This window comes from Arachis duranensis, chromosome 4 (assembly GCF_000817695.3).
Source record: "Arachis duranensis cultivar V14167 chromosome 4, aradu.V14167.gnm2.J7QH, whole genome shotgun sequence".
In the NCBI taxonomy this organism is placed as follows: Eukaryota; Viridiplantae; Streptophyta; class Magnoliopsida; order Fabales; family Fabaceae; genus Arachis; species Arachis duranensis.
The window spans coordinates 11,936,525-11,948,932 of NC_029775.3; positions in this window are offsets into that span (position 1 = coordinate 11,936,525).

The window sequence follows — 12,408 nt, forward strand, 5'->3', positions numbered from 1 at the left end:
TTCATATAATCGTTTAATATTATATTTATTCTTTTAGATAATTAATTTTATTAATGTGATGTAATTATTAGATACACGTATAAAATTTCTTTAAAAAGTGCATCAAAATTAAAATATATATATATATATATTGGTTAGTGTCATCATTTCAACATCAAAACGAAATAATTTATGATAAAGATAATTTATTCTCTAATTTTAGATGATCATCAAAACAATTGTCACCATGGAATATATCTTAAAAAAATATTAGAGGATCAACAAAATTTATTATTTTTTATTAATAATATTTAAAGTATAAATTAAAAATATATTATTAGATTATTAAACTAAAAGTATTAAATTGATAACTAAAAATACAAAAAATTAATTAATTTTACTAGTTCTTAAACTTTTTTCTATATCTATATCTTGTACCTATAACAAATTACATATTAAATACTATTAATGAATATTAATGACAACCCAAAAATATTGTATTTCGGATTATTTTTTAATCAAATCAAGATAAATTGATTGACCTTTCGAACTCGAATATGGGTTTAATTAAACCCGGTCCCGCCATGAACACCCTAATGACAACCCAAGAAATATAGAGAAATTTTCCACATACAAGCGTTTTTTTACATAAGTCTTTACAAGTGCACCTCCTTCTTCTTCTTGTACACGTTCTTCTTCCTCTTCCTCTTCCTCTTCCTCCTCTTCTTCTTCTTCTTCTTCTTCTTTTTCGTTTCTTACATTCTCTTTCTCCTTCTTCAACCATTACTGCACGTTTTCACTGCACCTTCTTTTTCCTCTTCCTCTTCTTCTTCTTCTTTTCTTTCGTTTCTTACCTTCTCTTTCTCCTTCTTCAACTGTTACTGCATGTTTTTACTGCACCTTCTTCTTCTTCTTGCTACACGTTCTTCTTCCTCTTCTTCTTCTTCTTCTTCTTTTCTTTCGTTTCTTGTCTTCTCTTTCTTCTTCTTCATTTACGTGTCATTCTCTCTGTTTTCTTTCTTCGTGATTCTCGATTTCCATTATTTTTTACATCAAGCTCTGATCTGAAATCGTTTTTGAAGAAGAAGAAACAACAAAAGATGAGGAGGAGAAAGAGAAAGAGGTCTGAATTATGCATAAGGTGTACTTCAACGAATTTTGGGTGTATTTCTTAAATCCTTTGGGTGTAGCTTTTGTAATCCTTTGGGTGTATTTTTGTAATCCTTTGGGTCTATTTCTATAATCATTTGGGTGAATTCACTACAAGAGATGCGTTACATGGCGGCAGTTTTTTTCTCTATTAGCGGCGGTTTTAAACCGCCGCAAAATCAAATTTCAGCGGTTTATTAGACCGCCATGGATATTGGCGTCGGGAGATGATTTCGCGGCGGTTTTCAACAACCGCTGGTATAACTGTCGCTGAATCAGTATTTTGCGGCAACTAATTTAGCGGCAGTTTTAAACCGCCGCGATATACAGGTATTAGAATTTAGTTCAGTTTTTACCGGCGGTTTCGAACCGCCCCAATGTTCTTACATTTTTCCATTAGAATTGTTTGCGGCGGTTATAAAACCGCCGCTAATTTCAATACAAATTTAAAAAAAATTAGATTTTCCTTTTAAAAAACACTAATTTTTTTGTTTAATTTTAAAGATATATTTGGTTTGCTGATAGTTCAAGGTATCCTTCAACATGATCCTACAAAATCAATTCACCAAGAGTTCTATTACACAATCTCTAGTTTTTTATTTAGAAATTGCAATCATGATATAATTTAAGCATTTCTCTTCCTATGACTAATTACAAAATCATAGAAATTACAAAAGAGAAATGAGATAGTTTACACATGACCAGTTACACATCTGATGATAATGCCTTTCTCTTCCTCTAGCTTCTTTCTTCTCTCACCTATTTTCATGTTACAACAAGAATAGATAATCAGAAACCACAATGAATTTTACGAAAATGGTGGCAGAATACTAGGATTGATGGATCAAATTATGAACCTTGAGGCATCCAGGATTGGTGGACGGAGTCTCTTCTTTTCCTGCTAATAAAAGCAGTGTTGATTCCAATGACCATGATGTACCTTCTCTTAGGAGTTGATTAAGTTGCTTTTATATCTTCTGATAGAGGAGCGCCGTTGCGAATTGACTCCTGAGCTGCCTTTGCAGAAGCTAACTCCGTATCCAAGTTTGAAATAGTTTTGTCCAATGTTCTACATTCAACACAATCTCATAAGCTTTGAAATGAAAATTTAGCAGCACACAACACAACACAACAGCATCATGGTATATAACTTACTGATGGAAATATACAAGACAGATTTTCTATTGAGCTCTTTTTCCCTTTATCGATGAAGCAAAACAATTAATGGATACAAAAAACGAGTGAAACCAATTTCAAAGTTCATAGAAAGAAAATTCAGAATAAATCAAACTAAAAAGAACAAACCAGAAGTGAATAATAACAAAATATCCATAATAAATGATAAAACCACAAGGATGTGAATTCTATGTTTTCTCTTTGCTCACGCACCCACACAAACATTTATGCCATAAGAAAATTTGCAAACAAGGCCCTTACTATGGATCTCAATAAAGTATAAGCCAAATAAAAGTAATTACCTTTTGTCAAGGTCCTACAGTTTCAGTTACAGCCGGTAGGCCTTGTACCTGCCAATGGGAAAAAAAGAAAAAAAAAGAAACAGGTTTATTTAGAAATAAGCTGGACTTGCAAAATTATCATGAAAATATAAGCAGGGTTGGACTTGTAAAATTATCATGCAAGTATAGTTTTCCATGAAATCTTCTGCTTTATCAACAGATAACTTAAACATCATACAAAGTCAACAATTGCCAGGAGAATAGGTGTGAAATATTTTCCAGATTTCTTTAATATTTTAAAGATTATGCTCCAAATGTTCTTTGATTTAAGGAGGGTGGTGGTGTTTTCTGATGTCTGATTTTTTCTGTTCACATTTTTGAGCTATGTCTTTTCCTTTTTCTCCCTTTTTATTATTTGTGCAGTTGCTTCTGATTTTAAATTGTGGGAGCTTATAAAACAATAAGCTGTACATGGATTAAGATACTGGAGCTATATCCAATTCACCAGGTAAATACAACAGCCATGTTTAATGAGTTTTTGAGTTTCTTATAAGTTAAACCATTGGAGTACTTCATGAATTTGGGCTATTTTTTCCAAAATGTGCTGCATATATTTAATGATTGGATGTAAGGTAAAAGAAGAGGAAAACATACCTAAAGAATCTCCAACTATATCAACTGTGAAGGGTGGAAATCTATAGACTATTAGTTTGGCCTGGATCTATTATCAGGCTTTCGCCAAATCAAAACCAGCTGTGCTCTTGTTCTTGGCAGGAATCATGGCATCATTGTTAGAAAATCAAATTCATGATAAAAGGCCAAGAACACCTATCATGTAATAATCCCTTATTATCACCGATGACTATGACAATAAAACTAACCTACTAGTACTTTAAAATGGGAAACATACCTAAGGAATAATATGAAAGTGAAACTAAAACAGCACACTTATAAATACCACCTGCACTAGTTTTGGTTTTAGTGAATGACATTGCAACAATTTCATTCATTAAAGTATAAGACAAACAAAAATAGTTGACTTCTGACATCTGAGGACTATATTTGTGATGGGTCTAAACCGTGGGGGTGAAATGCAATTCCAAACCATGGTTTCTCTTACAAGATTGGAATTAACGTTTTCTATGGTTGAGCTGCTGTTCTAAATCGATGTGTTCTTTGTTAGCATCTTTACACAATTTATGAGCGTGTCTAAGACAGTGGTATGCATTAACTTAGGTTGTGTTTGTTGCATTCCCATTTGTGGTATTCTTTTGTGTTGGTAGCGAAGCAATGCAAGCAAAATAGTAAATAAGCATCCAAAGACTCTAAAGATTATGATATAGAGGGTCCCTCATTTATCCAAGGCTGTTATTGTGATTAGTGATGGCCGATGAGGTCTTTAGTATGTGAAATAATAAAACATAGCAAAACAAAACCAAAACTACAAAGAATCAAAATTGATATAAGAGGACACGCACAGCAAGATTGATATTTGATAACTATTCATTCTTGTTTCAGTAAAGCTATTAAAAGAAGAAAAAGAAAATGTAAACAAAGTTCCTTAAGAGTAATTTAAAATACTAAAAATAAAGTTCTCTTCATAGAGAACAAACTCTTAAAATTTCAATACATTAAAAACTTTTAATTCATTATACATTTAATTCTTTTGACTTAAGAAGTTTGATTCCGGATAGAAATCATCAGCGAATTATATGCAGAGACATACATTGTCTTTCTAAAACATTAAAATATGAATCACTTGAAATAAAAAAAATATATGCTCCAGAGGGTGGCTTTAGAAAATGAACACATCTAATTTACTTTCTAATTCTAATCACTTTCAAAACACATTCATGTAGCTAACTTTAATAATGAAAAGAGGCATAGTTGGCACTGAAAACGTACTATCTAGACAGTTCTTCCTAGAGGATGTGGGTATCCATCAATTAGAAAAAAATAAATAAAAATAAAATGCTTTTGCAGGATTAAGTATGGTAGAAGATCATGCCATTGGAGCATAAGGCCAATTAAAGCAGAACATACTACACAATTAAGAAATTTTGTACTTAATATAATTTATGATGATCACATAAGAAGTAGATCATAATGAACCAAAAGGGGGAAAATATACCTTCTGAGATGATTTAGATTCTAAGACTTACTTTCAAATGAAGATAATTTGGATTTTGGTTTCACTTCTGTAAACTGCAAACACTTGGCATATTGTCAAACATTTGGCATGCAAAAGCATAAACAACACAAAATAGCACTAAAAATTATTCTTTGCAACACCAATTCAAAATTCAGCACCAATGACATGAAAAATCAGCAGCATTTCACAGTGACTCAATAAAGTATCAGTCAATCGATCCAAACAAATTGAAATTCAAACTCAAGAAGCTTTTAACAGCATGTTTAACTATGTATAAATTAACACTAATTCTAATCAGAAAATCCTAATTCTAACCTAAACTCAACTAACAACGGCAAATAATCTTAACCAAATTAAATTAACACTAGAATCAACATATAACTAATCCTAAATTAACTAAAACATAGAAGAAATCTGAGAACCTGAGTCGAAGAATAGAGCAAGAGCATAGGAGAGAGGGATGCAGTGGCAGTGACCAGCCGCTGCTGCGTCTGAACACGCTGGAACTGGAGTGGCCCTGTTTTGATTCTGCGGCTGGAAATGAGGGAGGCAGGGGCGAGTTACAGAGCCACAATGCGAGGTTGTAAGGAGGAGAAGAAGATGGTCGCGACGGCGCAGGATGGTAGCCAACGGCGAGACAAAGAAGGCAAGAGACAGGGGAAGAGAAAGAGAGAAATGATTTTTGCGGGAGTTGTTCGGCAAAGGTGGAAGAAGAAGAAGAAAGAAGGAAAGAAGAAGAAGAACATGACGGTGGTGGTTCTGTGGTTCTGACGGAGACGCTGGGGTGATGATCGATGATGGCGCTGCGTTGGTGGTCGAGGAGAAGCTAGGGTTGGAGAAGGGGGAGTCTCAGAGAGCTCTGAACTTGGTCAAGTGAGTGACGAGGCACTGAGGGTTTTTGGCTCTCTTTTTTATTTGATTTTCGGTAGTTGGGAAGATAATCGCCGCTATCTTGGTTTCTTTTGTAGCTGAAGCGCAAACCGCTACTATAACCACGCCTATCTAACCAATTTTGTGGCAGTTTGATAAACAGCCACCAATCAACGGCCGCTATCCTCTGTATTTGCTGTAGTGATTCCTGTAACCGTTTGGGTGTATTTCTGTAATCGTTTTTGTAATCGTTTGGGCGTATTCTGAAGTTCCATTATCTTCAAATTTGGCAAGAAACTCGTTTTCATGGAAGAAAAAGAAGAAGAGTCGTTTATAATGCATGGTGAGTAGCACGCTTTGGAAACAGAAAGTGGTTGAATAACGTGCATTTATCTACTCTTAAATGTGGGAGTGTAATGCGTGTTTTTTGTTGGGCTTGTACCAACTTGTAAGACTTGTAAGTCAAAAAGACTTGTATGTGTAGTAGGCCTCGAAAATATATAGCCTCATTCTTTTACTAACCCTAATGTAGAAAAACTCACTTGATCATTTTACATTCCATCCATCCTCTCATCAATAATATTTTCGAGTATTTTGCTATCCTTAACAAAGATGACAAAAAATTTGAATCACCTATCTCTAATCTTCACAGTTCTTGTTCTATCCATAATTTCAATGATGCCAATTGGTCAAAGTAGGGTTTTCCACTCAAATGATGAGAGGCTAATTCATGTCGCATGCAACCGAACACCATACCTAGACCTGTGTGTCCAAATCCTTAATTCATACCCAAGTAGCACAAATGCTGATCTAAGAGTGATAGCACTAAACATAGTTGATTTCATAAAATCAAAGATCAATTATTACATTGAACAAGATGCATCAACTCCGACAAGGTACTATTGGTAGATTGGGTGCATTGGATTCATGTATTGACCATTACAACAACGGAATCTTGAAGGGTGATGTGCCACAAGCCATTAGCGGAATTAAGGCTGCTTTTACTGATGAGGCCTACTCTTGTGAGCAAGGGTTCAATGGTAGTTCACCATTAAGCAAAGAAAACAATGCTGTGCGTGACGCAGCAAATATTGCAAAAGTTATTGCACTACAAGATTTCTCTTTGTTTATGGGAGTTTTTTTGTGGAAGTTTTAAAAAACCTCCCTAACATATTTTATTTTTGGCAAAATATGAAACCCCCATTGATTAATATAAATTTAAATTTATAAGCCCAATTGTCCAAACAAATAGCCGGTTTTTAATCTCCTGCTCTGACCCAAACAAATTTCATTTCAAACAAAAATTTGTCCAAAAAATGAAGAGTGTGATACATGAAACCCTAGGTCTACTCGCCGCCACTGCATTCATCTCTCGCCATTATCACCATCAAGCTCGCCGTAGCGTCTGATATCAGAGGGAGAGTAAGCTCGTCGCTGCTGCCATTCATGTCTTCGTCGTTGTCGGCATCAAGCTTCTACATCAATGTGTTGTCTCCTTCATCTACATGCAATAACTTTTGAGACCAGAGAAGAGTGAGTTCGTAGCCACCACCGGCGCCACCATCAAGCTTATCCATAACCACGTTTGATTTTCTCCGCACTCACCTAAGGTCAATTTTTATTTGTTCATTTTTCTTTTTCATTGTTATTTATTTAACTCAATTTAGTTATTCTTTTGTTTCTCTCTACATTTGATGCCTATATAGCATGGTAAGAATTTGATATGAAGAGAGATCGCGACGGTGGTAGTGCGACGGTGTTGGCGATGGTGGAACATAAAATAGTTCCTCAGAGGGCGCAGAAGGTGAAGAAGAGTCGGCAGGTTAAAATACACTTTAATTGTTTGATTTGATCCTAGTTGTGTGCAGGTTTAAGTGTTTTTCTTTGTATAAAAAGAAATAAAAAGCTTTGATAGAAGCTGTAGTCATATCATCTTTGATTGTTTTTGTTCTGTTGCAGATGAGAAACTTCACAAAGAAAGAGATTCTTTAGAAAAAGTGAGAAACATTTGAATTCTGATATAGCAATCATTTGTATAGAGACTGGTGCACACGAAAAAGGAAATGAATTTGTTTGTAAGAATGATTCAATATTTCAATTGAAACTGGTTGAGATTGAACTTGTGGAAATGGGACTCCATATGAGATCCCTTTATAAAGGTTGATTCTAATTTGAAGATAACAGAAAGATGATTAAGAAGAAACCATTTTGGCATTACTGATTTAGATTTAGTGCTTAGGATTATGTGTTTATTCTGGTTGCTCTATTGTTCTTAGGTGATTTGATATAATTGTAACTATGTTTTGATGGAATTGTTGAAGGACTGCAAACAATTGAAGCATGTGTTGTCTTAGATCTTCAAGAATTTATCTGTTCAGTAAGAATCTGTTACCAATTCTTGTTTTTAATTGGTTATTTGATTCAATTCAGCTCACATCATATACTATAGTAAGTACTCTCCTTGTCACTATTCAATTATTGTATCCAAATACATTGTATTGAGTTCTTGGGTTGGAGTGGAGTTAAATAATTTTCACTATGATCCATGTCACAAGAACCGTATATAGTTTTCATTTGCAGTGGACATAAATCACATTTGATTTGATAAATTAGTTGTCAATACTGAACTTTCTGATATATGATTAATACTGTATGTTTTCTATAATGCTTCAGACATGGGATCAAAAACTTCGCTTTTCCATGGTTGATGGAGACTTTAAGAAGTTTGATGGCAAATGGTATGTACAGTCTTTCTACTTGAGAATATGGCAATTGGACACTTGTAAACTTCGTCAGATCCTTTAAATCACTTCATTCTGCTAATCATTTGTTCCCTCTTTTTCTTAGTCAACATAGTAATTAAACACTTCAAAAGCTGCTAAAATCTATGACTACTTTCTTTCTTCTTTATTGTTATTTGTCTAGATTTGATTAATATATGTTAGAGTCATGTCGTGTGGGAGACAGAATATTTTAGCCAAATAAATTATTCTTATATGAACACTTTTCTTTTTTCTGATTTAATTACCATAATAATAATTAATTTATGCAGATTTGAGACATGAACCTTTCCAATGTATTTGGACATAAATGTGTCTAGATACATTGATTTTCCGATGTACCGGAAAAGTAAGAGTGCTAATTGGAATGGAGGGAGTAGTTTTCTCTTGATCTCATTATGTTTATTGACCAGTACTCCTATTCATGCAGCCTAATGCAATAGAAAATGGTCCCTATGATTATACCAGAAGTGGAAATCCCACTCGAGATGCTTCAGAAAGGTTCACTGTGTCCTGTTAGTTGTGTTTGTTTACTATTGCAACTGCCAATATTGTGGCATTAATGTTTTCATTTATCACCATGTTTTACCTTGCATGCTGTGTTCTCAGTTTGTTGGCGAAACTTGATAAGGCGGATAGAGCCCTATGCTTCACCAGTGGAATGGTTGCTCTGAGTGCTATTTCTCATCTTGCTCAAGCTGGTGCCTTTTCTTTTTTCATTGTGCTAAATAATTTGGTTTTTCTTCATTTTTAGTTGTGAAATTTATATTAGATTCATTACTGAGTATTTAAGAATATGAGTAGTTTCATGCTTTGGAGTCTCTGCATGCATTCACTCATGCAGTGCAGTGTCATCACTATTGGTATTTTCCCTAGATTATTCATTTGTTGGATTCATTTTGAAAACTTACCGATTAATGCACTATGAAACTGAAAGCCATGAATTTCCAAAGGACTGTTCTTTTTCTCCCTTTTTGATGCAAAAATTATATTTTCTGATATTTGGCGCTGATAATATAATATAATGTAGGTGAGAAAATTGTTGCTGGAGATGATCTAAGTTCATCTCAGAGGAGGTAGTTTTTTGCTTTGAATTTTAACTAGCTGGTTCATGAGTTGTGTTGGTCCTAGATCTATAAGTTGTCTTAATGTTCATGCAGGTTGATGAATGCATTTTTTGGTTAAGCATTATATTCTCAATCAACACAACGATGCACTGTTTCAGCGAGCGCAATTAAAATTCCATGTTTCAATCCATAGCCAAGAGGTAATCTCTGTTCAAATCACCATGTGCATTTTGTAAAGGTATTTGGATTTCCTGAAAAATGTTCTAACTTATTACCAAGAAAAGCAAATCATGATAACAACTATATAGGGAAGGCTACTAATTTACCATGATGAATTTTTATAGTATCTATTATGCTTCTCTCATTCTATTTCCAATTTTGAAGGCACCTGCTTTGAATGTTATCAGTAAGGATAGAATACATAATTGAATACATCTATCCTAGGTATGGAAGTATGAAACCAAGAATTTCTTTTTTTGCAAGACTTCAACCTTTACATTAGTGGTATCTTATTATTAGAAAGCTTAGGGCATATTAGGAACTAGGAAGCATCGCAATGGCATGCTCCTAAATCACTGCTAAATTGAAACTAACCCAGAAAGTTAGGTAATTGATAAATTGACATGTAATGCTATGGTTATTGCTCATTATGCATATACCGGCATATAATTGATGTTATATGTGCTATACTGAGTAACTTCAACAATATATGTTTTAGACAAGAAGTATTTGTTTTGATACATTGTATGGTTGAATTTCTGCTGTGGTTGAAGTGATCATTTGACATTAACAAGAGATTGTGCCATTGATATTGTGTTGCAGATTGAACTTCAACTTTTATCCGGAAAGAATGTTATGATCGCTGCCCATGGAAACTCCCTGAGATCCATTATCTTGTATCTCGACAAGTTAACTTCCCAAGAGGTAATTGTCAAGTTCATATATCACACTAAATAGTGATTATTTATTTATTTAGTGTTTTCCTTCTAACCTTTCTATAGGTTATTAGTTTGGAACTGTCACATATCATAGAAACTTGGACCTTAATTTTTAGTTATGGACCAAAATCTAGGAGAGGCCGCTATCAATTTTATCCTTTCTTTAGCTTGCTATTGCTGAACAGAATTTGTGATAAATAATATTTTCTTCTTTCTACATTTTCATTGCTTAGTACATTAAAAATAAATCTCGTTATTCTCTTCACTTCAATTTTCATGCTTGTATAGATTTCTGCTAGCAGAAGAACTGAAGCTACCAAATTTGCCCAATTATGGAATGAAATTATTTGCAATTTTCGTGAGGAAGATGTCATTAGTGATAGGCAAGGCTTCAAAGAAAATGTCTTTACTTGCTCTTACCTGCCTTCTATTACTTTCGCCTTGATTCTTATGTTTAATTTAATTATATTCCAGAAATTGATCGTTTCTATTTTATGCATCTATATGGGTATTGACCTCCTGTTATTTTATTTTACTTTTTAAAGAAAAACAGTTTAAAAACAGTAATAGTTATGTAGAACAATACCATATGGAATTATGTTTGGAACTATTGACATTGAGAATTCTTTTATATATAAAGTTATGTCTTATATTATTGAGGAATTGTTATAAAAGATTTAGTTTTTAATTTGAGAATATGTAAATGAGATGAGATTAATGAATGATTTGAAATTTAAAATAAATAAATAATTACAGGATTTGTGTAGGTTTGAAAATCCCACAAAATAGTTAATATTTGTTAAATAAAAAAATTAATTTGTGGGGGTTTTAAAACGTCACAAAAGTGATTTAAAACTGCCACAAAAGTACAATATAAAACCCCCACTAAACATACACAAAACCTCCACTGAATAGATTGTGGAGGTTTTTGAAAACCCCCACAAAAGACCTCGTGGCACCTCAAATTTTGGGGGTTTTGGAAACCTCCATAAACCATTTGGTGGGGGTTATAAACCTCCACAAATAGAAGAAAAAACCTCCACAAATAAATAAAAATCTTGTAGTGTTGTTATAATGTTGTATTAGCTAGTTGCTCAAAAATTAAATATTATAATAATTGTTCGAATAAAATGGTGATTAGCAAAGTTGGATTTCATATATGTATTAGGTAAGATAAATGAATCTCTTTAAAAAAAAAATTATTTTTTTATTAAATATGTAAATAATTATCTAAAATAATGAACATAATTAAATGACTGTATGTATATGCGTGTGTCTATACATATGCGTGCGTGTATATATGTCTGTGCATGTGTATTGTGGGTCTACATGCGTGGATGTGTATACATGTGAATGGGTGTGTGCACACACTTGAACGCATATGCCAACTATATATGCTATTTCAGTTAATATTAATTAACTGCTCATTTTTATTATTCTACTAAACATATTGGTTCTCTAACATTTATTATTGAAATTTTAGACCATATATGATCTAATGTTCACAAAAAAAGATATAAAACTATGAATATAGCAAATTCATTAGAACTTTACTACAAGAACAGCTAACAGCCCCGTTGTTTCTCATTGCAAATCAATCGCTTGCCCTTCTTCAATCAATTCTTAGAAATATTTTAAAAAAGATGGGAATAAAAAATATATTTAATTCCAATAAAAAATACATCTTGAGGTTTTAAATACAAAATATTTTTTATAAGTATATGACATACATGATCTATTATATATAAACTAAGGAAATAGTAAAAAGAAAAATAAACAGAGTAGATGTATGAAGTATTTAAGATGAAAATATAAGAAATTGAAAAAAAATTGTAGAAAAGGTAAAGAAAAAAAATTTACATCTAGAGAACCACTATATTATAATGGTGAAAAAATATAAATAACAAAATATAAAGAGTCTTATAAGTATAATCCATTATAAAATTTTAAATGTTGGTGATTAGAATTATCTTAAGAAAATAAAAATATGATGACAAAATATATATAGATCTTGGA